At 40.1% G+C, this 21,908-nt stretch overlaps 1 protein-coding gene across 2 annotated transcripts in view; it reads right to left on the bottom strand.

The window, feature by feature from the left end:
* LOC149173152 (protein-L-isoaspartate O-methyltransferase-like) overlaps positions 1–21,908 on the bottom strand; it is a 106,249-nt gene that overhangs the window by 20,848 nt on the left and 63,493 nt on the right. The gene's annotated exons all lie outside the window — the stretch shown is intronic.

Genomic DNA, 21,908 nt, shown 5'->3' with positions numbered 1-21,908 from the left:
TAAGAAATTTACAGTCCGCGGACGAGGTTTTTCACTCCCTGGTCCTCGGTCTTCTCTCGATCGAGTCCAGCTTTCTGCACCACCACCATTTCTCTTTTGTTCTTGGATACCTTATAACGGCAAACCCCGCCGCGCTTTCTTCCACCAATCTGAAAATCATAGCCAATATTATGTACAGCTTCTATTCTTCTAATTTTCTTCGACGTCGCATCACATTGCTTCTCGATATGGTCAAATTTCTAGTGGTAGGGCTTGTGCAAATATTTATATACCTGCTGGATTTGTTCAGTGATCAGGATCGGTTGGGGGTCATGGAGGACGCTCGAGAGGCTCTTCGCTTGGTGCTTTCTGTCCTCGACCAGATGCTCAGTGGTGAACATCTGGTTCAAGAACCAGCTCTGGCTTGGAGCTGTGATATGTATTTATTGGAGCATGTTCTTGAAATGATCGAAATGGAAGCTGGTGAGGATCGGACCCCGGCTTTTGCTGGCCTGTCTGAGGAACATTGGCTGCTTGTACTCAACATAGCGCATTCACTCTACCAAGACGCGGGTACTGTGAATACAATGAGCCATGAAGACTATGAACTCCTCCATGAACTTTCTCGGAGACCCGTTGATGTGTCAATGCCAGTGAAAATTGCGGTCCTGAAGTTACTAGACCTATTGCCGTATGGCTTTGAAGATGAGATTGATGAAGAGGAGAGGCTACGGTGTGACGTCGGGAAAAGCACGGGAAGGGTCACGGTCAATAGAGGTGACTCAAAACGGATCCGTTGGCTGCTTACGCTGCCATCCACCAGACCTACCCTCGAACCGAATCTCCCACAGCAAAACCATCCGACGCATTTTCCTTTTCACTGCAGTCAAAATGTTGCAGCCAATCGAAGTCCTGGTTCCGTCAACGGTCACGTCGTACCTGTTTTTTTTAACAACGAAACTATATATATATATATATATATATATATATAATTATATAGAATTGAATTATATAATTATATTTTATTATAGTTATAATATATAGTTTCTAGTTAATAAATAAATTATTATTAAAAAAAATTAGACTTAAGAAAATAAAAATAAAAAATGTCAAAAAAACAAAAACAAAAACAAAAATCTAAGGAAATATTACCGATGAGCTATAAGAGAAGAGGATGCCCAGATTATATACATCAAAGACGACATACACTAAGTGAAGAAAACCCCAAGCGTTAAAGCTTTGAGGACAAAGCTTCCGAAGGAAGAGGCTATGTTATGAATATAATTCATAACAATTAAATAAATAAGATAAATATAAATATTAAATAATTAAATATTAATTAGGTTAAATAGTCATTAAGTTAAGTGAAAAAGCATGTCTAAAAGACATGCCCATTCACGAAAAGTCATGTGTTGAAGTATAAAAGCAAGGCCTCATTGTAACATTTAAATCATCTTATATCATCTTATACAATTTTATATATTAATAAATTATTATTATTAAATACCTGTGTGTATTTTAACAATTAAATCTACAAGCTATCAGTTTTTGTGCTTCAGCATAGTTTTTATGCTACAGCTACAGATTGATTAATGATAAGTGATTTTCCTTCGACTATACTTGATTACCAATTGGTACAAGGTGATTTACTATATTTGGAAAGGCATACTTGAGATGCTAGACATGACTTTCTATTTTTTAAAAGTCACTCCAGAATTGTCATAAATGAAATTTTATTTAAGGAAATTCATCCTTGTGCTGCCAATTTTCAACAAAATAAGGCAGGGGAATATTTTGAAATTTACAATATTGACAACAATGATGAAAAAATCAAACATGAATCTATGCAACTTGAAGGTGATGCATACAATTCGTACCTGTGGTGAAGATGTTGAAATATTTAACTAGGTTCAGTGTTCATAATATTCTATGTACTATTGATTTCATATATTTAATGTAAAAAATAAAGAAAATTATTATTGTCATTTTGTAAAGCATGGCGTTTCATTCTCAAAGTCAATTTGCTTTAGGTCAAAGCACCCATTGTGTGCTTCTAGGGTTTGTCATGGAGCTAAGGAGTCAAAAGAGTCATTGCCATATGTAATAGACCCCATTGGGCATCTTGCATAAAGTCAAAAAAAATTATTTGAGTCAAAATAGTGTCAAAAGTCCCTCCAAGACCAAGTTGGCCTACATGAGAACAAGTCTGTGTCATGAAGGGTAACTCGAACTCCTAAGAAGCCTATTTATAAGAAGAACTTGACCTCATTTGAAAGATCATTGAAGAAAGTTCGATCTCAAGGAGAAGAACAAGAAAGAGGAGCAAAGGACAAGTCAAAGACTAGAAGACAACAAAATCAAAGTTTTTGGGTCAATCTCTCTCACACGTGTGAAGGAGAAACTAGGGTTTTTGCAACATCAAGGACGAAATTTCAGATCTCCAAGGAAGGCCGAAATCTGTGATCAAAGAGCAAGACACATCATCCATTTGTCTAAAGGAAGAAGAAGCAATCCAAACAAAGAAGAAATAAGGTCAACTAGTTTCTCTCTCCCACATGTGTGAAGCTACAGCTACTGGCCCTGCAATGAAGACTGAAATTTTTGTTGGGGTTCGAAGCTGCTATTGAAAGGTCGAATGTTGTTGGAAGATGTGTAAGGAAAGCTCATCAAAAGGAAGGTTGACTTGGTCTTGGAGGGGTCTCAATCTTGGTTCTAAAATGTCTTGAAATTCATCATTTGAAGATTCTATAAGAAGAGAAGAATTACTTGTGGGTTTTCATCTCTAGGAGAGGGCTAACAGCCTATATCTGGTGTCCACTGTGTTCTATTGATCTTCATTCATTTGGTATTTGTTTGATGATTAGAAAATAAAAATAATCAAGAAAAGAAGAAGCTAATTATAATAACGACTACAAGTTGAAGAAAGGAATATCACAAGCAATTATCAAAGTAGAGAGAAATCATACCAAATCTAGCTGCCCTAGATTTCTCAACATGGTATTAGAGCTAAGGTGACAAGGAAAGGCAGTTGGAGATCATTCAATTGAAAAGAATACATAAGGACCCAACACAAGAAGAAGAGCATCAAGAAAACCCAATCATCACATCATAAGAATCATATCATCTTGAAGGAAGAACTCTTGAAAAGATGACATCAAGGACCCTCCCTCCATCTTAAAAGAAGGACTACACATTTAAAGCATCTTGAGAAGTCTCTCACATTCTACATCCAACGGAAGCAAGAAGAACACATCATCATAAAAGAAATCAAAGAGATCTCCCTCTTATTGAAGTAAGGATCACATCTCAAACATCTTTGAAGAAGATCATCTCCTCTTATCTTGAAGAAGTAACATTGTCTTTTTGAAGAAGGAAGATCACCAAGGAAGCATCTAGTGGAAGATATCATCAAGAAGGCATCTTCATCTGTCAAGTAAGTACTTTACATGTATGTCTCAATCTACAAATCAAATGACTACTTTCTACAAGGAGAACAATAAACTTGTTGGGACATCAAACTACCTTGCATGGAAGAAGAGAATAGATTTGATTATCATAGAAAATGAAGTTATTGAATATGTCATTGGCTCAATCACCAAACCTCCACAAGAGCAATCTCAAGAACTATCAAAATATATGAAAGGAGAAGGGCTCAAAAAATCCTCATTGAATTGATCAAGGATTCTCTCATTCCTTATGTAGCAAAGTTGAAGACATCAAAAAAAAATCTATGGCAAGTTGGTGGAATTATTCTCTGTAAGCACAGCAGGGGAAATAATGTCTTTAAGAACTGAATTATACAAGATGAAAGTAACAAGAGAAGAAGGGGCAGCCTCATATCTCAAATAAGAGATCAACTACAAGAACTAGGAGAAACAATGTCAGATCCAGAGATGACCACTCTTGTACTCAATGCACTGCCAGATGAATGGGGCAACTTTGTATCAGGTATCTATGGAAAGAAGGAAACTACTCCATTCAGTGATCTATGGTCATTATGTAAGGTGAAGAAACCGGATTAAAGGCAAAGAATGGTGTTGGATCAAATGAACAAACACAATCATATGCATCCATGACAAGGAAGAAAGGGAAGTTTGGAAAGTTCGAGCATCAAAAAAGATTGAGAAAGAAAACCGACATGTCTAAGATTCAGTGCTATGAATGTAATGAATATGGACACTTCGAGAGAAATTGTCCTAAACTCAAGAAAGGGAACAAGAAAAGAAAAGAAACAAGTGAGACCCATGTCCAAAGAAGTAGAAGAACAGGAAGAAAATAAGTCAAAGAAGTAAGAAGTGAAAGACCTCTATTATTGAAGGTTTTACATATATTTAAGTATATTTTTCAGTATATAGAAGATAGCAAGTCATGGTAGGAAGCATTACAATCATGATAAAATGCATTATAGCAGAAATTAAAATGGCATCATTCTAGAAGCATGAAAGAATAACTGAAGCAACAGTTTGTATGGTTAAAGCAAGTCATCTAGCAAGATAGGAAGATAAGAGATCATCACACCTCATCATCATTAGAAAGAAGCATTTGCAGAATAAGGATCATCAAGATCCTCCATAGGAATATTTGTTAAAAGAGTTCCACTCTACCTAGAAGAAGCAAGTGTTACATAGATAGTCTACATTCCACCTAGTGTGGGATCCACAGTTTAGAAGGATGAAGGCATGGTAACAAAAGAAGTGCAGCATGTTGAATCTTCAAGGAAGGGAAAGGAAGTTGCTAAAGGAAGTCTAGATGATCACATGAAGGAAGAGGTATGCATATGTTTTGATAGATAGTTGAAGTCATATCATCACTTAGTTGCAGACAAAATGATTAGAAGGCTCTATCTCATAAGCATGATTGAAGAAGAAGGAAACTCTTCCTTCTGAATAATACATGAAGGCATAAAATTCAATATGCCTTGAACTCTTCTACATGATGACAAGATGAAATCAACATTACATGTCCTCATGGAGAATATACGGTGGTGGGCAACAATTGTTCCTATGCAATAGAAGCTATGTATAGAATTCCCAAGAAAGCAGTATGTGAAGAAATTGAAAGGAGAGTTTGAGAAGATGTGTCTACAACTACTTAGATAAGATGATTAATCAACATCTGATAACAATTAGAAGGATTAACTATGATATCTCCATGAAGAAGCTAGGGAGACTCTGATAAGTATAGTAAAGAAAGAGAACCTTGATAATAAATGTCTAGGAGATGGATTCATATAGTATACAAAAGGATGTTGATATTGCAGAAGCAGATGTTATGACGAAGGGCCATCATGAAGAAAGCTACTAGCAAAAGTTTGTAGAAATTCACCTACAACTAGTACACATAAATTTGGATGGATGACTCTGAGATGACCATGACTTGGAAGAGGTAGCAGTATGAAAGACAGTCAGATGATGACAAAGAAGGTCACTTTCCGATGATAAGGAGGATGACATGACTAGCAATAATTAAATTCACCACTATGTTTCGTTGAAGGAAAGTGATGAGAAAGATGGTCGAAGCCCTGCGAAGAAGTTATGAAAGAAGATGGCTCCATGATGTAGAAGTTGAAGTTTATGACATGATGAAGCAGAAAGAGGAGCCCTATAAGCAACTGAGAGTCCCATGATCTCTACTAAGAACAAATAGTTGTTGTTGGAAACAAGTCCGTAGTTAAGAGGGAGTCTGCGTATATTCCTTTCAAGTAAAGGAATGAGTAGATCCTCCTTAGTTGAGAAGGAGAGGTAGACACATCATTCTTGTCTTCACATTGTGAAGAAATAATGGAGGATTGGGTAAGCATTTGAGAACAAATACTCTTTAAGGATGAGGTAGGGCATCCAATAAGTAAGAGTAGTCAAAGAGGAAATTCCTTGAGGATGTGTAAATCCAAGACAGGAATGGTCCTAAAAGGACATACCTTGTGAACATCTAGATGGGGTATGTGCCTTGAAAGACAATGATGAAGGTGTCTATAAATCATTCTCCCCCACATTGTGCTCTAATCTAGTGGAGAGATAGAGTTGTTAGTCAAGGCCTTGCTATATGACAATGCTAGTTGATATGATAAAGATGCACTGATATAAGCTTAAAAGATAGCTTATGAGATGACTTACCAATCCGACTTCTTATGAGAATTCTGCAGTATGAGAATGTCCAAGTACCATCTATGTATTATGAATACCTCCCTAGTTAAGGGGGAGTGTTGAAATATGTAACTAGGTTCGATCTTCATAATATTTTGTGTACTATTGATTCCATGTATTTAATGTAAAAGAGAAAGAAAAGTATTATTGTCATTTTGTAAAGCATGGGGTTTCATGCTCAAAATCAATTTGTTTTAAGGTCAAAGCACCCATTGTGTGCTTATAGGGTTTTTCATAAGAGTCAAGGATTCAAAAGAGTCATTGTCATATGTAATAGACCCCATTGGGCATCTTGTATCAAGTCAAAAGAATTTATTGAGTCAAAATTGTGTCAAAGTCCTTCCAAGACCAAGTTGGCCTGCAAGAGAACAAGCCTGCCTCATGCATGGTAGCTCGACCTCCTAAGAAGCTTATTTATAAGAAGAACTTGACCTCATTTGAAGGATCATCGAAGAAAGTTCGATCTCAAGGAGAAGAAAAAGAAAGAGAGTAAAGGACAAGTCAAAGACTACAAGACAACAAAATCAAAGTTTTTGGGTCAATCTCTCACACACGTGCGAAGGAGAAACTAGGGTTTTTGCAATATCAAGGACGATATTTCAAATCTCCAGGAAGGTCGAAATCTGTGGTCAAAGAGAAAGACACATCGTCCATTTGTCTAAGGGAAGAAGAAAGAAAGTCAAAACTAGCCTCTCTCTCCCACATGTGCGAAGCTACAACTACTGCAGGAAGGACCGAAAATTGCATACCTATTGTGAAGGCTGAAATTATTGTTGGGGGTCAAAGCTGCTACTGAAAGTTCGGCATTTGTTGTTAGAAGTTGTGCAAGGAAAACTCATCAAAATGAAGGTTGACTTGGTCTTGGAGGGTCTCAACCTTGGGTCTAAAAGGTCTTGGAATCCATCATTCGAAGATTCTATAAGAAGAGAAGAATTACTTGTGGGTTTTCCTCTCTAGGAGAGGTTTTGGCCCTGGTTAGCAGCCTATATCTGGTGTCTACTATGAAAATTCTATTACTGCAGCAACTGATTTATTTTACCTACTTATTTTCCAATAAGTTATTAACGAAATCCCTTCAGTAAATATTAAAATAAATTCTATTGCAGATATCACACCATTTTACAGAAACAAATACATGCACAAGAATCAAACACATCAACACAGTTATTTTTGGACAATTGTCCCCGAAAAAACCCAATGAGAGAAAACCAGTGAAGCAAAGGACGATTTTATTAATCAACTTTTCTTGAGTACAACTAGGGTGCCAAACTGGCTCTCCCAACATAGATAAATCCTTCAACGTCAGTGCAGCGAGCCTCTGCGCAGCTCCCAGACCCTCTGCTTCAGCACCCTGCCTCACTGCATCAGCACTTGGCCTCTCTGCATCACCCACGCAGGCCCTCTAGTCACTATGTTGTCCAGTTGCCTTTGCTTCTTTCTGAGTGGCTCTGCGTCTGCCTCTTTGATCTTTGTGTTGGTCCTCCGGCACTATCCTTGCCTCTTTGTTACGTACTCACTACCTCTTGCTACAATCCAATCTTCTAGTTCGAATTTCTCAGCAAACCCTGCTCCAGAAATCGAATTGACTGGTCTCCCTCAATATATCTCCAAGTGACCCTCAAGTCTTCTCTTATACTTTTCCTGTTGATGAATCAACAGTCGAGATTAAGTCCCTAATCAACAATTAAGATTAAAATAGACTTGATCCTTATCTTTTAGAAGCTTCTCATCCTTATCTTTATTAATACCCATTAATATTTTTATTTTCCTATGTTGAGACTTAGGAACTCATTAAAAATATTAATTATTTTAATAACTCTTCATCCGAATGAAATTTTCCAAAATGATTTCTAGGTCTTGGAGATCTCATGTGCTTTAGCCTCTCCACCAATTTTCATGGCTAGAGCACATCAAATGCTACCCCAAATCAACACTCCCTCTTAGCGAGGAATGTACTCTAGTAATGCTCCACTACTAGACATCACCCTGATCATCTTGCACCGGTACCTGTGTTGATGCTTGGTCTGCTGCCTAACATCCTTTGCATTGCTGCCTCTTGTATTGTTGCCCATGACTCTACCACTACCACTGCTACATCTGTACTGTAGCCCCTTCTACATCCGTGTTGCTGCTGGTCCTTCTTTCCAACATTGCAACTCTCTCTCAGATGCTGCATCATGCTACTCATAGCATTGCAACACCTAATACTTATCCATTTCTGTTACTAAAATGGATTCTTTACCATCCCCATCTTCTCCCTGAAATAAGCGAACTTGGTTCTTCCAAGGGCCTTAGTAGGGATGTCCGCCACTTGTTCTCCTGTAGGAGTGTAACTCAACTGCACAGCTCCTCGTTGGACACAAGTCTCTGGTGACACCGAATATCAATGTGCTTTGACCGATCATGAAATACTGGATTCTCAGAGAGCTTGATGCAACTTTGATTATCACACATGATCTTGGTCGCTTCCATCCTTCTTCTTAACAGGTTTACAAGCAATTTTCTATGCCATATGGCTTCACACAAAGTTGTGCTATCGGCCATATATTCTACTTCGGCTGAGCTCAGAGCTACAGATTTTTGTTTCCTACTACACTAGGAGGTCATCCCCAATCCAATGTTGAAACAATACCCAAAGGTACTTTTCCGATCTATTGAACTTCCAACCCAATCTGCATCAGTAAACCCACTCAGTCTGATGTCATTTCTTTTGGTGTACAAGAGTCCATAGTCGACTATTCCCTGTATATATCTGAGAACATGTTTGGCTGCTGCCTAGTGCATCCTCTTTGGTTCCACTATGAACTGACTGAGGGTGTTGACAATGTAACAAATGTCTGGCCTGGTATTGACCAGATACATCAGGGACCCTACGAGTTGCCTGTATAAGGTGGGATCAACATCCTTGTCTTCTGATGCATCGATTCTATTCCAGTTGGTGATCATTGGAGTAGCCATAGGCTTATAGTCCTGCATCCTGAATCTCTTCAAAATTTCTGTAGCATATCTCCCTTGTCTAAGGAAGATCTTCCCCTTATGTTGCCAATCTTCCAACCCCAGGAAATAATGCATCTGTCCCAAATCCTTCATCTCGAATTCTATGGCTAGATTCTTCTTGCGGTCCTCGATGAGCCCGGATGATCCTGTCAGGAAGAGATGATCCACATATAATACTAGGATTAGAGGCTCATTCTCTACAACTAGATAGTATAGATTTGGATCTACATCACTCTTGACGAACCCCATCTTCTACAAGTAGCCATCAATTCGACCATACCATGCTCTAGGTGCCTGTTTGAGCCCATACAAGGCTTTCTTCAATCTGCATAAATGAGACTTCTTCGCATGTGTTTCAAAGCTTTCTGGTTGTTCAATGTATACTTCCTCTTCTATTACCCCGTTCAAGAATGTTATTTTGACATCCATCTAATGAATCTCCCATCCCATCTGTGGTGCAAAAGATATCACGCTTCTAATAGAGATATGTACCTTGCTACTGGGGTGAAGGTCTCTTCGTAGTCAATTCCTTCCTTCTGAGCATACCCCTTAGCCACGAACCTGGCTTTGTATTTTTCCACACTGCCGTCTGCAGCATATTTAATCTTGTAGATCCATCTCAAACCTACCACCGATCTGTCCCGAGGCCTAGGCACTAATGTATACCTTGCTACTGGGGTGAAGGTCTCTTCGTAGTCAATTCCTTCCTTCTAAGCATACCCCTTAGCCACAAACCTGGCTTTGTATTTTTCCACACTGCCGTCTGCAGCATATTTAATCTTGTAAATCCATCTCAAACCTACCACCGATCTGTCCCGAGGCCTAGGCACTACTTCCCAGACATCGTTCACCATTATAGAGTTGTATTCATCTACCATCACATCCATCCAAACTTGATGTTGAGCGGCCTCCTAAAAACTGGAAGGTTCCCCATCCTGAGCTACTAAGGCCTGATATCTATATGGCTGTCTTCGCTCCCTTTTATTGTTTCTCGGTGCACTAATGAAATCTTTTGCATCCCACAGAATCTATTGAAGTTCCCGGCTCATTCTTCCTCTGGTAGCAGGTGCATCTGTTAGCTCCTCCTCTTCTTGTGATTCTTCTTGCTCTCAGGGAGAATTCTTGGCTTTCGCTAGTTGAAGTGACGGCTCATCTTTTGACTGCTCGGAAGGCATTTCCCAAGAATTTTTTGAAGGCCATATCTTCCATGAACTTCACATCTCGTCGAACTACTACCTTCCTCTCCCTGGAAGATATATTCTATATGCCCTAGCGTTTTTACTATATCCCACTAGATATCCTTTCTCTACAGTTTGATCTAACTTCTTCCTTTTCTCCTCGGGCATACGGCAATATGTTAAACTCCCAAATATCCTAAAATGGCTAACCTCAAGTGTCTTCCCGATGAAGACTTTCTTTGGAGTAATCTTGCCCAATGTCCTATGAGGAGTTCTATTCTAGACATAAACTGTCGTGTTGCATGCTTCTGCGCACAGGAATTTTGGCATATCCTGATCATACATCATGGCCCTAGCTGCTTCCACAATAGTCCTATTCTTCCTTTCTGCTCCGGATTGTAAGGAGTTTCCCACTCTCTTCTGATGCCCTCCCTAGCACAAAACCGGTGAAGTCCTTATCGACATATTCTCCACCATTGTCTGAGCGCAAAACTTTTATTTTCTTCCCTGTCAGATTCTCCACCAAAGCCTTGAATTCTTTGAATCGACATAAAACCTCGTCCTTGGTTTTCAGAAAATAAATCCAAGTTTTCCTGGAGTGGTAATCAATGAAGGTGATGAAGTATTCGGCACCACTAAGAGCTTTAGTGAACATTGGTCCGCAGATATCTGTGTATCAACCCTAGTACACTCTTGGCTCTATTTTTACTTCTAAGAAATGTTGCTCTGGCATACTTGCCCAAAGCACATCCTCTGCATGGCATCCTCTCGTCCTATACTAAGATTTGGAACTCCTGTTACAGTTTTCCTGAGAATTCTCAGAGCCCCATGGTGCAAATGTCCCATTCTTCTATGCCATAGTTCATTCAAATCCTTGTCTACATTACTGCCTATCATTTTTTTCCTTGAGAATTCTCAAAGCCCCATGGTGCAAATGTCCCATTTTTCTATGCCATAGTTCATTCAAATCCTTGTCTCCATTACTGCCTATCAATTCCATTGGTGATTCTAGTTGTAACCTGTACAACCTGTTACTTCTGATTCTGATCTGTACTTTCTTTTTACAACTCGGGTGTTTGGCGTATACTTTCTCCTTAATGAAGAAAACGTCGTAGCCCTTACTTTGAAGTTGTGATACGAAAAGTAAGTTCATCCCCAGTCCTGGCACATGCAGCACATTGGTAGCACGGAACCGCTCTCCCGTTTCTGTTTGAAAAACTATGGTACCCTTCCCTCCTGGAGTACACTTTGCCTTATTCCCCATGGTGATCTGAAAATTTATCCTTTCCTCCTGAGAATCTAAGAAACGTTCCCGGATTCCTGTCATATGCAAGGAGGCTCCACTGTCTATATACCATACTTCTAATGATGCAGAGCTTGTCACACAAGCAACTTCTTTTTCCAACCTGGAAGCCAGCATAGAGAAATCGAAATTACTATCTCTTGTGCAATTTTCTGAAAATTTCCACGAGTCTCCTGACGTAGATGCCTCTGCATCATGATCTTGACCCATAATTGATTTTCCCTTCCCGTCTCTGATACCATGTGAAAATTTTATTATTGCAGCAATTGATTTATTTTACCTATTTATTTTCCAATAAGTTATTTATGAAATCCCTTTAGTAAATATTAAAATAAATTATACTACAGATATGACACCATTTTACATAAACAAATACATGCACAAGAATCAAACACATCAACACAGTTATTTTTGGACAATTGTCCCCGGAAAAACCCAATGCGGGAAAACTGGTGCAACAGAGGTGGATCTTATTAATCATCTTTTCTTGAGTACAACTAGGGTGCCAAACTAGCTCACCCAACAAAGATAAATCCTCCGGTGTTTCTCCTAGGCTCAGCGTAAGTCTAGCTAGCCTTTGCGCAGCTCCTAGACCCTCTGCGTCAGCACCCTGCCTCACTGCATCAGCACTTGGCCTCTCTGCGTCGCCCACACAGGCCCTCCAGTCACCCGCAGTCTAGCTACCTCTACGTCTTTCTGAGTGGCTCTACGTCTGCCTCTCTGATCTCTGTGTGGTCCTCCGGCACTATCCCTACCTCTCTGTTACGTACTCGCTACCTCTTGCTGCAATCCAGTGTTCTAGTTCGAATTTCTCAGCAAACCCCTCTCCAGAAATCGAACTGACCGGTCTCCCTCAGTATATCTCCAACTGACCCTCAAGTATTCTCTTATATTTTTCCTTTTGATGAATCAACGGACAAGATGAAGTCCCTAATCAAAGACTAAGATTAAAATAGACTTGATCCTTATCATTTAGAAGCTTCTCATCCTTATCTTTATTAATACCCATTAACATTATAGGAGCCGGTTCGATAGGAAGCTTTTGGGAACGCGATGCACCAGGTAAATAAGAGACGAGATGAATATTTTCCTAAGTTGAGACTTAGGAACTCATTGAAAATATTAATTATTTTAATAACTCTTCATCCGGATGAAATTTTCCAAAACAATTTTTGGGTCTTGGAGATCTCATGTGTTCTAGCCTCTCCACAAACTTCCATGGCTAGAGCACATCCGATGCTACCCCAAATCAACATCTACTATGTTCTATTGATCTTCATTTGTTTGGTAGTTGTTTGATTATTAGAAAACAATAATAATAAAGAAAAGAAGAAGCTAATAATAATAAGAATTACAAGTTGAAGAAAGGAATATCACAAGCAATTATCAAAGTAGAGAGAAATCATACCAAATCTAGTTGCCCTAGATTTCTCAACAGAAGAAATCATCATATGCAACTAGTTGGAGTAAATTCAAAGATGCTTTCTTTAAACAGTTCCAAGGTGTCAAGGAAGAAGAGTTCTTCACAAAACTCACTAGACTACAACAAAAGGGAGATGTGGACGAGTATACTAGAGAATGGGAAACACTAGCTACACGAGTACTTGGATTATCAATAGAATGCTTTATTCAATAATACATCACTGGACTTGAACCCCATCTCCAGAATGAACTTAAGCTTCATGAAGCTGCATCTATAGATAGAAGCAAGCCAGAAAGCAAAAGTTGCAAAAAACAAATTCGAGAGAATACCATTGCCAAAAGTTGAAAGAGTATACTCAAGACAAAGGTTTCCCCAAACTTCTGACATGGAAAGTACAAAGTATGTTCCACCACATCTACCAGGAGGAGGAAAATTTAATACGAAGATGCAAAGAATAAAAGAAGGTGAATGTAAACATTGTGGCGAAAAATGGGATCCCAAACACAAATGTTTCAAGGGAAAGGATACCAAAAACTTATATAAATGTGAAGCAACCAATGATTCAGATAGTGAAGAATAAGACATAGAAGAAGTTGAAGATTCTCAACAAATTTTCCCAGAATCAAATGGAGAAAATGCTCCGCAATTATCGCTATCAGCCATGATAGGAATAGCCCAACCCCAAACCTTAAAGTTAAAAGTGCATATCAAAAAGAACAATGTAATGGTTCTAATTGATACAGTAAGCACTTTTAAAAAATTGATACAACTTACTGACAAGTTTTTGGATTCAAATCTTGCAAAAAGGCTCAACATTTTCACATATCCAATGCCTAATATGAAAGTGATGGTAGCAAATGGGAAGAAAATCGAAGGAGTGGGAAAATGCCATAAGGTTAAATTGTTGATTTAGGACCACAATTTAGAATCCCAATTTTACACTGTACTGCGTGGAGTGGATGTAGGCCTAGGTGTCCAATGGCTACAAACCTTAGGCACTTACTCTGCCAACCATCAAAAACAATTTATAAAGTTTAGATGGGAAGGACAAAAATATAAGTTATATGGTTTTCAACCACCTAAAAATCAGATTGTGTCATCCCATCAAATGGTGAAGTTGATCTAAAAAGGAGCTCCAACATATATGGTGCAATGTCATCAGATGGAAATGATGAGTTCAAAATTAATTAGAGAAGAACCCCACAAGATTCGGAGTTAATGCAAAAACACAATAAAGTATTCCAAAATCTTCCACGGCAGATGCCTCCTAAAAGATAAATTGAGCACATAATCGAAGTCAAATCGGGATCAAACTTTATTTGTTATCGTTCTGTATTTTTGAGGTTGAGGGAGTAAACACATAGGACAACATCAAAACCAATATGGAAGTTGGGATCTAGCCCTGCCAGCTTCGGAGAGGGATCTCTCTGTTAAATTTAGCTTTGTTTTATGTGAAGTTTAGGTTAGTTATTACTATACTAATTGTTTTTTATTAGATTGTTTGGTTGATTTAATTGTTATAATTCCATTGGGCTATGGAGTCTGAAGATTTAACTAGATTTGGCATCAAATTTTAGAGGAGTTTCACGAGGCAAGCTAAGTTGCACTAATTGGATCTTTTCAGAAATTTAAATGGATTGTGAAATAGCATAAATGTAAGACTTAGTAGAAATTAAGGAGCAATTAAGAATTCCTTAATTTGACTTCAGCAGAAAACATGAAAATTACTAACAACCAGAATAGGGTGCTCTATGTAACATGTCCTATTCATCACAGTTTCTGATAAATAATTGAGATTTCCAGAAATTACAAAGAAAGGGAAAACAATGCTTAAACAAATAAACTGAAGAAACACATCACCATTTGGTACACCACATGAATCCTGTGAAAATGTCCCTGTATTATTGATGCTCTAGTACTTTGAAAAATTACAATTTTGCAGAAGAAATTATATTCAGAAATCAACCCTTAATACTTCAAACAATGAAGTATTTATACAAATAATTACAAAATCGTTGTCTCAACCAACAATGTATTATTAGCCTAATTCTAAACAATAAGATTTATCTTTGGCAGAAAAATAGGCCACGTAGACAACTGCATGGAAAGGTGGCTCTGCTTTGGTGGGTTCGGTTGCTGAATCAACCCGAAACTGTGTTGCGTTGATGTGTTGGCTATTGTGTTGACCACTGTCTTTACTATATCTGAATTACCCTTTAATCCAGTAAATCACAAAGTTCTTCCCATCTTTTTTCATCTGGTATGGTTAATTTAATTACCCTCCAGTAAATTTCATCAACCTCTGTGTATTTTGCAAAAGTTGGCTTCACTATAAAAACATATTTTACCTCATTGTGGATGTAGAAGTCATTTTCCATGGTTTCTAAAAATGCTCTTGCTATTGTTGATTTGGGGTAGCATCGGATGTGCTCTAACCACAAAATTTGGTGGAGAGGTTGGAACACATGAGATCTCCAATACCCAGAAAGGGTTTGAGCAAATTCTAAACAGTTTTGGAGATATTAAAATTATTTTTAATGGAGTCCCTAATTCTAAACTTAGGGAAATTAAAATATTAATATGAATTAATATAAAACTGTGTTAGAATGGTCCAAAAGACATGGATCAAGCCAAATCTAATCTTAGTCGTCGATTAGAGACTTAATCTTGGCCATTGATTTGTCAACGAAAAAAATATAAGAGGGGACTTGAGGGTCACTTGGAAAGCACCCCAAAGTGATCGGTCATTCTATTCTCTAGAGCGGGGTTTACTAAGAGATAGAATCAGTGATCAAAGTTGCAGCTGAGGGGCATTGAGTATAGAGAGACAGAGAGACAAAGATAGTGCCGAAAGAGCAGCGCGATAGCCAAAGAGAGTGACGCAGTCGCAGCCAAGGCTCACGCAGGGCCACGCAGAGGTAGCCAAGAGCTTCAGAGAGGCCAGCGTCGCTGACGTAGAGGGCCAAAAGGCTAACACAAGGCCTCCTCAGGCTGACGCAGACCCATTCAGGGTGATGCAGGGCCAACGCTAGTCATAGAAGCATTGATGCAATCAAGAAAGCCAAACGCTGGGGTTTCTGGGGCTGATTGGAGCTGACGAGTTGCCGGAAGATTTATCCGGGGTTTCAGCCGGGACATTTGTCTCAAACTGAAAGGTACTACTGCCAAGGAAATTCTTGGTTGGGTAAGCCAGATTTGGCACCCAGATTGTACTCTGAAATTGCTTAATAAGAAAACCCTCAGATAGTTGCACCGGTTTTCCCGCATTGGGTTTTTCCAGGGACATTGGTCCAAAAATAACGATGTCATTTGGTGTGATTGTCTCTGTTTCCTTCAGTTGTTGATCTGTAAGATGTTGAGCATGCACTAGTGTTTATTTTCAGTATTTACATTGTAAATAACTTGTTAAGTAACGACACAAGTAGGTAGGAATAAATCAGTAAAGTGCATGGAGGGTTTCTAACTGATAGACTTAGAAACTTCAACATGGTATCAGAGCGTAATTGCAGATCACAAGAGAACTGAGGACATCAGCCAAGCGAAGCAATAGCAGCAAAAAATTGTTGTCCCGAGGTGACAGAAGTTGTTTCTAGCAGAGCGGCAACAAGGGAAAGGTGACGCAGTGCCTGCGTCAACAAGGGTGAGCCAGGAAGAGACAGCGCAAAGGCTAAGGGAGGCAAAGGGAGCCTCATGCAAAGCCACGCAGAAGCTAGGAGGGCTGACACAGTTGGCTGAGGAGGCCAAGTTGCTGGTGTTGGGATTGCACAGAGCCTAGGAGCTCTCACCTTCAGGTTGTTGGGGCTTAGAAGCCTGTGGGAACGTTGCAGAGTGGAGTTGGTGAGGTACTGTAGTCAGCACAGTACTTGACAGGGCAAGGCCAAGAGGAGGGAGTTGCTACCGAGGGTTTCTAGCCGAGAAATCCAGATCAGTGGTGCGGTTGCACAGACGGTCAGAGTAGGGGGCATCTCAACATCGACAAAAGGATTTCCAAGAGGGAAATCGAGACTCAGAGGGAGTCAGATCGATAACTTCCAGGAAGGAAGTAGAAGAGCATCATGGCACTACACGGAGTAAGAGACCAAGATAGAATGGACAGAGCATCAAACTTCGCAGTCTAGAAGGCCAGAATCTTATCTGTACTTAACAAAAATCGTGTCAAGCACTTCACCTTGAAGACGATAGCTATCCCAGTCGACCCAGCTGAGAACGACAAGTACGAGGAGGCAATGACAAGGGCCAAGAGCATCATCCTTTACGGGGTCAAGGACCATGTAGTACCACACATTGTCGAGAAGGAAATGGCAAATGAGATGTGGGAGGCCCTAAAGAAATTGTACCAACATACTTCTGTGCAGAGAAGGATGTTACTAGAAAATCAATTGAGGTCATATCAGATGAATAAGGGAGAACCGATTGACACCTTCCTCGGAGGATTAAATGAGATCCGAGATCAATTGACTTCCATAGAAGCCACGCTGGATCAAGAATTGATGGTGAAAACAACCCTGAATGCAGTCTCAGAAGACTGGGAGGTATTTGTCCAAAGTATATTGGGCAAAGGGACACTTCCACCTTGGGATGAGATGTGGGCGACTCTTCGCCAAGAAGAGATCAGATGGCAGACAAAGGCGGGAAGCAGCAGTAAGAGGATCAGAGTCAAAAAGGAAGAGGAGGAAGATGTGTCCCTAGCATCTGAGGGAAAGCAAGAAAAGCGAAAGAAGAAGGATCTCTCCAAGATCAAGTGCTTCCACTGTGGGGAGTTGGGTCATTATGCAACCCAGTGTCCAAGGAAGAAGAGTAAGGGAGAGTCTTTCGAGACTAAGGCAGCGCCAACAAGGGTAGAGAAGGAAGTGGAGACAGACGATGATTGTGCCATGAGTGCACACGCACCATTTGAGCGGAAGTGGGGAGACATCGAGCTGTAGTCAAGCGGACTACAAGCGATGAGGGGCAGGATCCTCGAGGTACCCAATCTCTTGGATTAGACCTTGCTACAGGATCCTCGAAGAGGAGTAGCAGGACTGGCTAATGTGGGTAGAGATGGATGCGGATGGAACAACAGAGAGAGCTACAGTGCAAGAGTCCTCAGACGGCGCGAGGCTAGCAAGGTGCAGTAGTGCAAAAGGCACAGAAGTGTTGCACCAGTGTAGGATGGCACAGAGAGGTGTGCAACGATGCGAAATGCAGGAGTTGTTGCAGCAGTGCAAAGGTCAGAGAGGGAGCACTTGTCAGTGGCAGAGGGAGCTTCAGCATCAGGAGGGTCTCTAGCCCAACAGAGAAGTCAGAGTTGGCAGATCAGTTACTTACTTCTCAGTAACTGCGCTGCAGTGCAGCAGAGGGAAGCACGATGCAGCATGATGAGAGGAGTTGTAGTGTGGATGCAGTGTTGGGAGAAAGGACCAGCAGCAACAAGGATGCAGAGGGAGCTGTCGTACAAATGCAGCAATGGCAGTGGCAGAACCATGGGTAGCAGTACAAGATGCAACAGTGCAGAGGATGATGTGCAGTAGGCCTAGCATCAGCACAGGGACCGATGCCAGATGATCAGGGTGATACTCAGTGAGGAGTATTACTAGAGCACACTCCTCGCTAAGAGGGAGGGGTGGCATCAAATGTGCTCTAGCCACAAAATTTGGTGGAGAGGTTGGGACACATGAGATCTCCAATACCCAGAAAGGGTTTGGGCAGATTCTAAACAGTTTTGGAGATATTAAAATTATTTTTAATGGAGTCCCTAAGTCTAAACTTAGGGAAATTAAAATATTAATGTGAATTAATATAAAACTGTGTTAGAATGGTCCAAAAGACATGGATCAAGCCAGATCTAATCTTAGTCGTCGATTAAGGACTTAATCTTGGCCGTTAATATTTCAATGAGAAAAGTATAAGAGGAGGCTTGAGGTTCACTTGGAGAGCACACCAGAGTGATCAGTCATTCTATTCTCTAGAGCGGGGTTTGCTAAGAGAGATAGAATCAGTGATCAGAGTTGCAGCTGAGGGGTATTGAGTACAGAAAGAAAGAGAGGTAGAAATAGTGTCCGGGGAGCAGCGCAGTAGCCAAAGAGAGTGACGCAGTAGAAGCCAGGGCTCAAGATCATGGTGGTCCTGTTCTAGGTAACGTAAGTCATAGCAAGAATCCAACTTATCGAATCCGACTTCTCATCATAACTCCACTTGAATAATCTCCACTTCATATCATGCTCGTAATCATAGGGCTAACTTTGGGTAGTCGTCATGGGTAATAATCAGACTAGAGATCATGGTCCCATTTTGTCGGGGTAAGACTAAGATGATGGTCCCATTGGTTTTGGGAACAAAGATAGGTTGCATGGTGCTGCTCCACTATAGGAACAAACCCTGCTGCTGCTGCCAGGGCTCATGCAGGGCCACACAGAGGCAGCCAAGAGCTGCACAGAGCTTCAGAGAGGCTAGCATTGCTGACGCAGAGGGCCAAAAGGCTGACGCGAGGCCTCCAGAGGCTGACACAGACCCATTCAGGGTGACGCAGGACCAACGTTGGGCAAAGAAGGGCAGACGTCGGGGTTTCTGGCACAGATTGGAGCTGAGGAGATACCGAAAGGTTTATCCGGGGTTTCAACCGAGACATTTGTCTCAGACTGAGAGGTACTACTGCCAAGGAAATTCTCTGTTGGGTAAGCAGGATTTGGCACCTAGATTGTACTCTAAAATTGCTTAATAAGAAAACCCTCAGATAGCTGCACCTTTTTTCCCGCATTGGGTTTTTCCGGGGACATTGGTCCAAAAATAACGGTGTCATTTGGTGTGATTGTTTTTGTTTCCTTCAGTTGTTGATCTGTAATATGTTGAGCATGCACTATTTACATTGTAAATAACTTGTTAAGTAACGGAACAAGTAGGTAGGAAGTAAAGTGCATGGAGGTTTTCTAACTGGTAGACTTAGAAACTTCAACCGCTGTCACACTGCCCTTTATCCCACTAAACTTGACACTACTCCTAGCCATTTCTTTCATCTTCAGAACATAGTCTTCCTAAGTGATCAATTTATCATTAATCACATATATGTTGGGCAGCCCTTTCTAGATTAATGCTTCAATTCTGTTACAAAACCTATTCACTCCCAGCTCTAGTGTTTCACATCTTTCTTCCAATTGATCAATAAGGTTCCTTTTAGTCAAAACTTTCTTGACTTCCAAAATAGTGGTAGTCCTGTCACTAATTCCTAATTCTTCAAGTTCATATTTAGACTTAGAATTCAGGAATCTGATAATGTTGGAGGCTTCTGTGGGCATATCTCCAAGCTTTTCCCTTACCTGAACAATGGTTTCTGTGGCTTTTTCTATCAATTCTTTCTGTTCAAAGATGATTTGGATAGATGGCCAAATCTCATTCATAGAGTCCAGAATACCCATCCAAATGGTTTCCTTGGCTTGGGCCAAGGTCTGACCAATTGAGGTATCCTTTTCTACCTTTTGCAACCTCTCCAACAGTCTTTGTGATTTATGCACTTCAGTAAGACGAGAAGCTTCAGCTCTGGCTTTTTGTTCTTCTAGAGCTTTGAGTTGTCCATGCAAAGTCTTGATCTCTTCTGACTGAATTGACATGTTCTCCAGTGTTTTTGTCACTTGTTCAGCACTTGCAGTATGAGTGGAAGAAGTAGCTGCAATTGTTGTTTCTGCTGCTGGAAGCTGAGAGGTGGGTATGGGATCCAGGGGGACAATGGCCATCTTCTAACTCTGTTCTTTCTCTTTTATCATCTTCTCCATTTCTACCTCCATCTGTCTGATCTGTATATTCTGCTCTATAATCAACTTCATCATGTCAGCCTTCTGTGCCTCATTTTCTTCAATGTCTTTGGTCAAGGGATCCTCTGTGGCTGGCAGCTTAAGTTGTTTTCTCAATGCTGCAATATCCAGATTTTTCTTCTTGATGATCTCCTCTACAGCATTTATATCTTTAGGATCATATCCTATCTTGATTACCAAATCTTCCAAAGATTTGATCCTATTATCCTTTGCTAAGGAGGATACCTTTTCCATTTTCAACTGAGACTGAATGTTGGCAAATGAAACCTGCAACTTAGACAATGACATAGAAGTATTAGTTAATGTAGAAGAGATCATCTCACCAGTCTGCTTATGCATCTCCATTTGATCAATGGGATGGATATCTTTGGTGCTGAACTCAAATGTAGTACTCTTGTAGTCTGCTGATGTTTTTGGATGTGGAATTTGGGCCTCAAGAAAGGCCATCTGCATCTTTCCATGCTCTGTGTCAAAAACTGATAACAATCTGCTTTGTGAGCTTGAAGTCTGCTTCCAAAACTGATTGTAGGTATTGTTCTTAAGAATCTCATTCTTAAGTTTAATTTCTCTGTACCTATCAAAAACAGTCTTTTCCTTCTCTCCTTGGACATTCTGTGAATCTAGCTCTGTTTCCTTCTAACCTTGTGATGATGAAGGTCCAGTAGAAGATGTTACAAATTTGTTGCTTGCAGGAGGTGAGTCTGTAATTATGATGGCAGCATGCTCTTCTGTCTCCTTTTCAACATCTATCCTAGGAGTCACTTTTGCCCTTTTCCTGTAACTGATCCTAAATTCTTTGGCCTCACTACCTATTGTTGATGATGATCCCTCCTCTCTTTGTCTTTTACTTGTTTTCTCCTGAGGAGTGGGAGTCTGTAAACTTGAAGTAGAAAATAGTTGTTCTTCAACTTCCTGCAAGGTATTCTTTGTCCATTCCAACTGATTTGCATACTTTTCTATCTCAGGCCTTGAGGTATGGATGTAGGGAGTAGTTTTGTTTTCTACTCTGAGTTTTGAAATAATACCCCAAGGGTCATAAGACCATGTAAAACTTAGGCTGAGTTTCATCTCTTTAAGCATTTTGTCTGCTTTTGCACCTAC

This window comes from Pinus tabuliformis, chromosome 4_2 (assembly GCF_031772625.1).
Source record: "Pinus tabuliformis cultivar Carrire ecotype Pingquan chromosome 4_2, CPIR1, whole genome shotgun sequence".
NCBI lineage: Eukaryota > Viridiplantae > Streptophyta > Pinopsida > Pinales > Pinaceae > Pinus > Pinus tabuliformis.
This window is presented reverse-complemented; position numbering and strand designations above follow the sequence as displayed.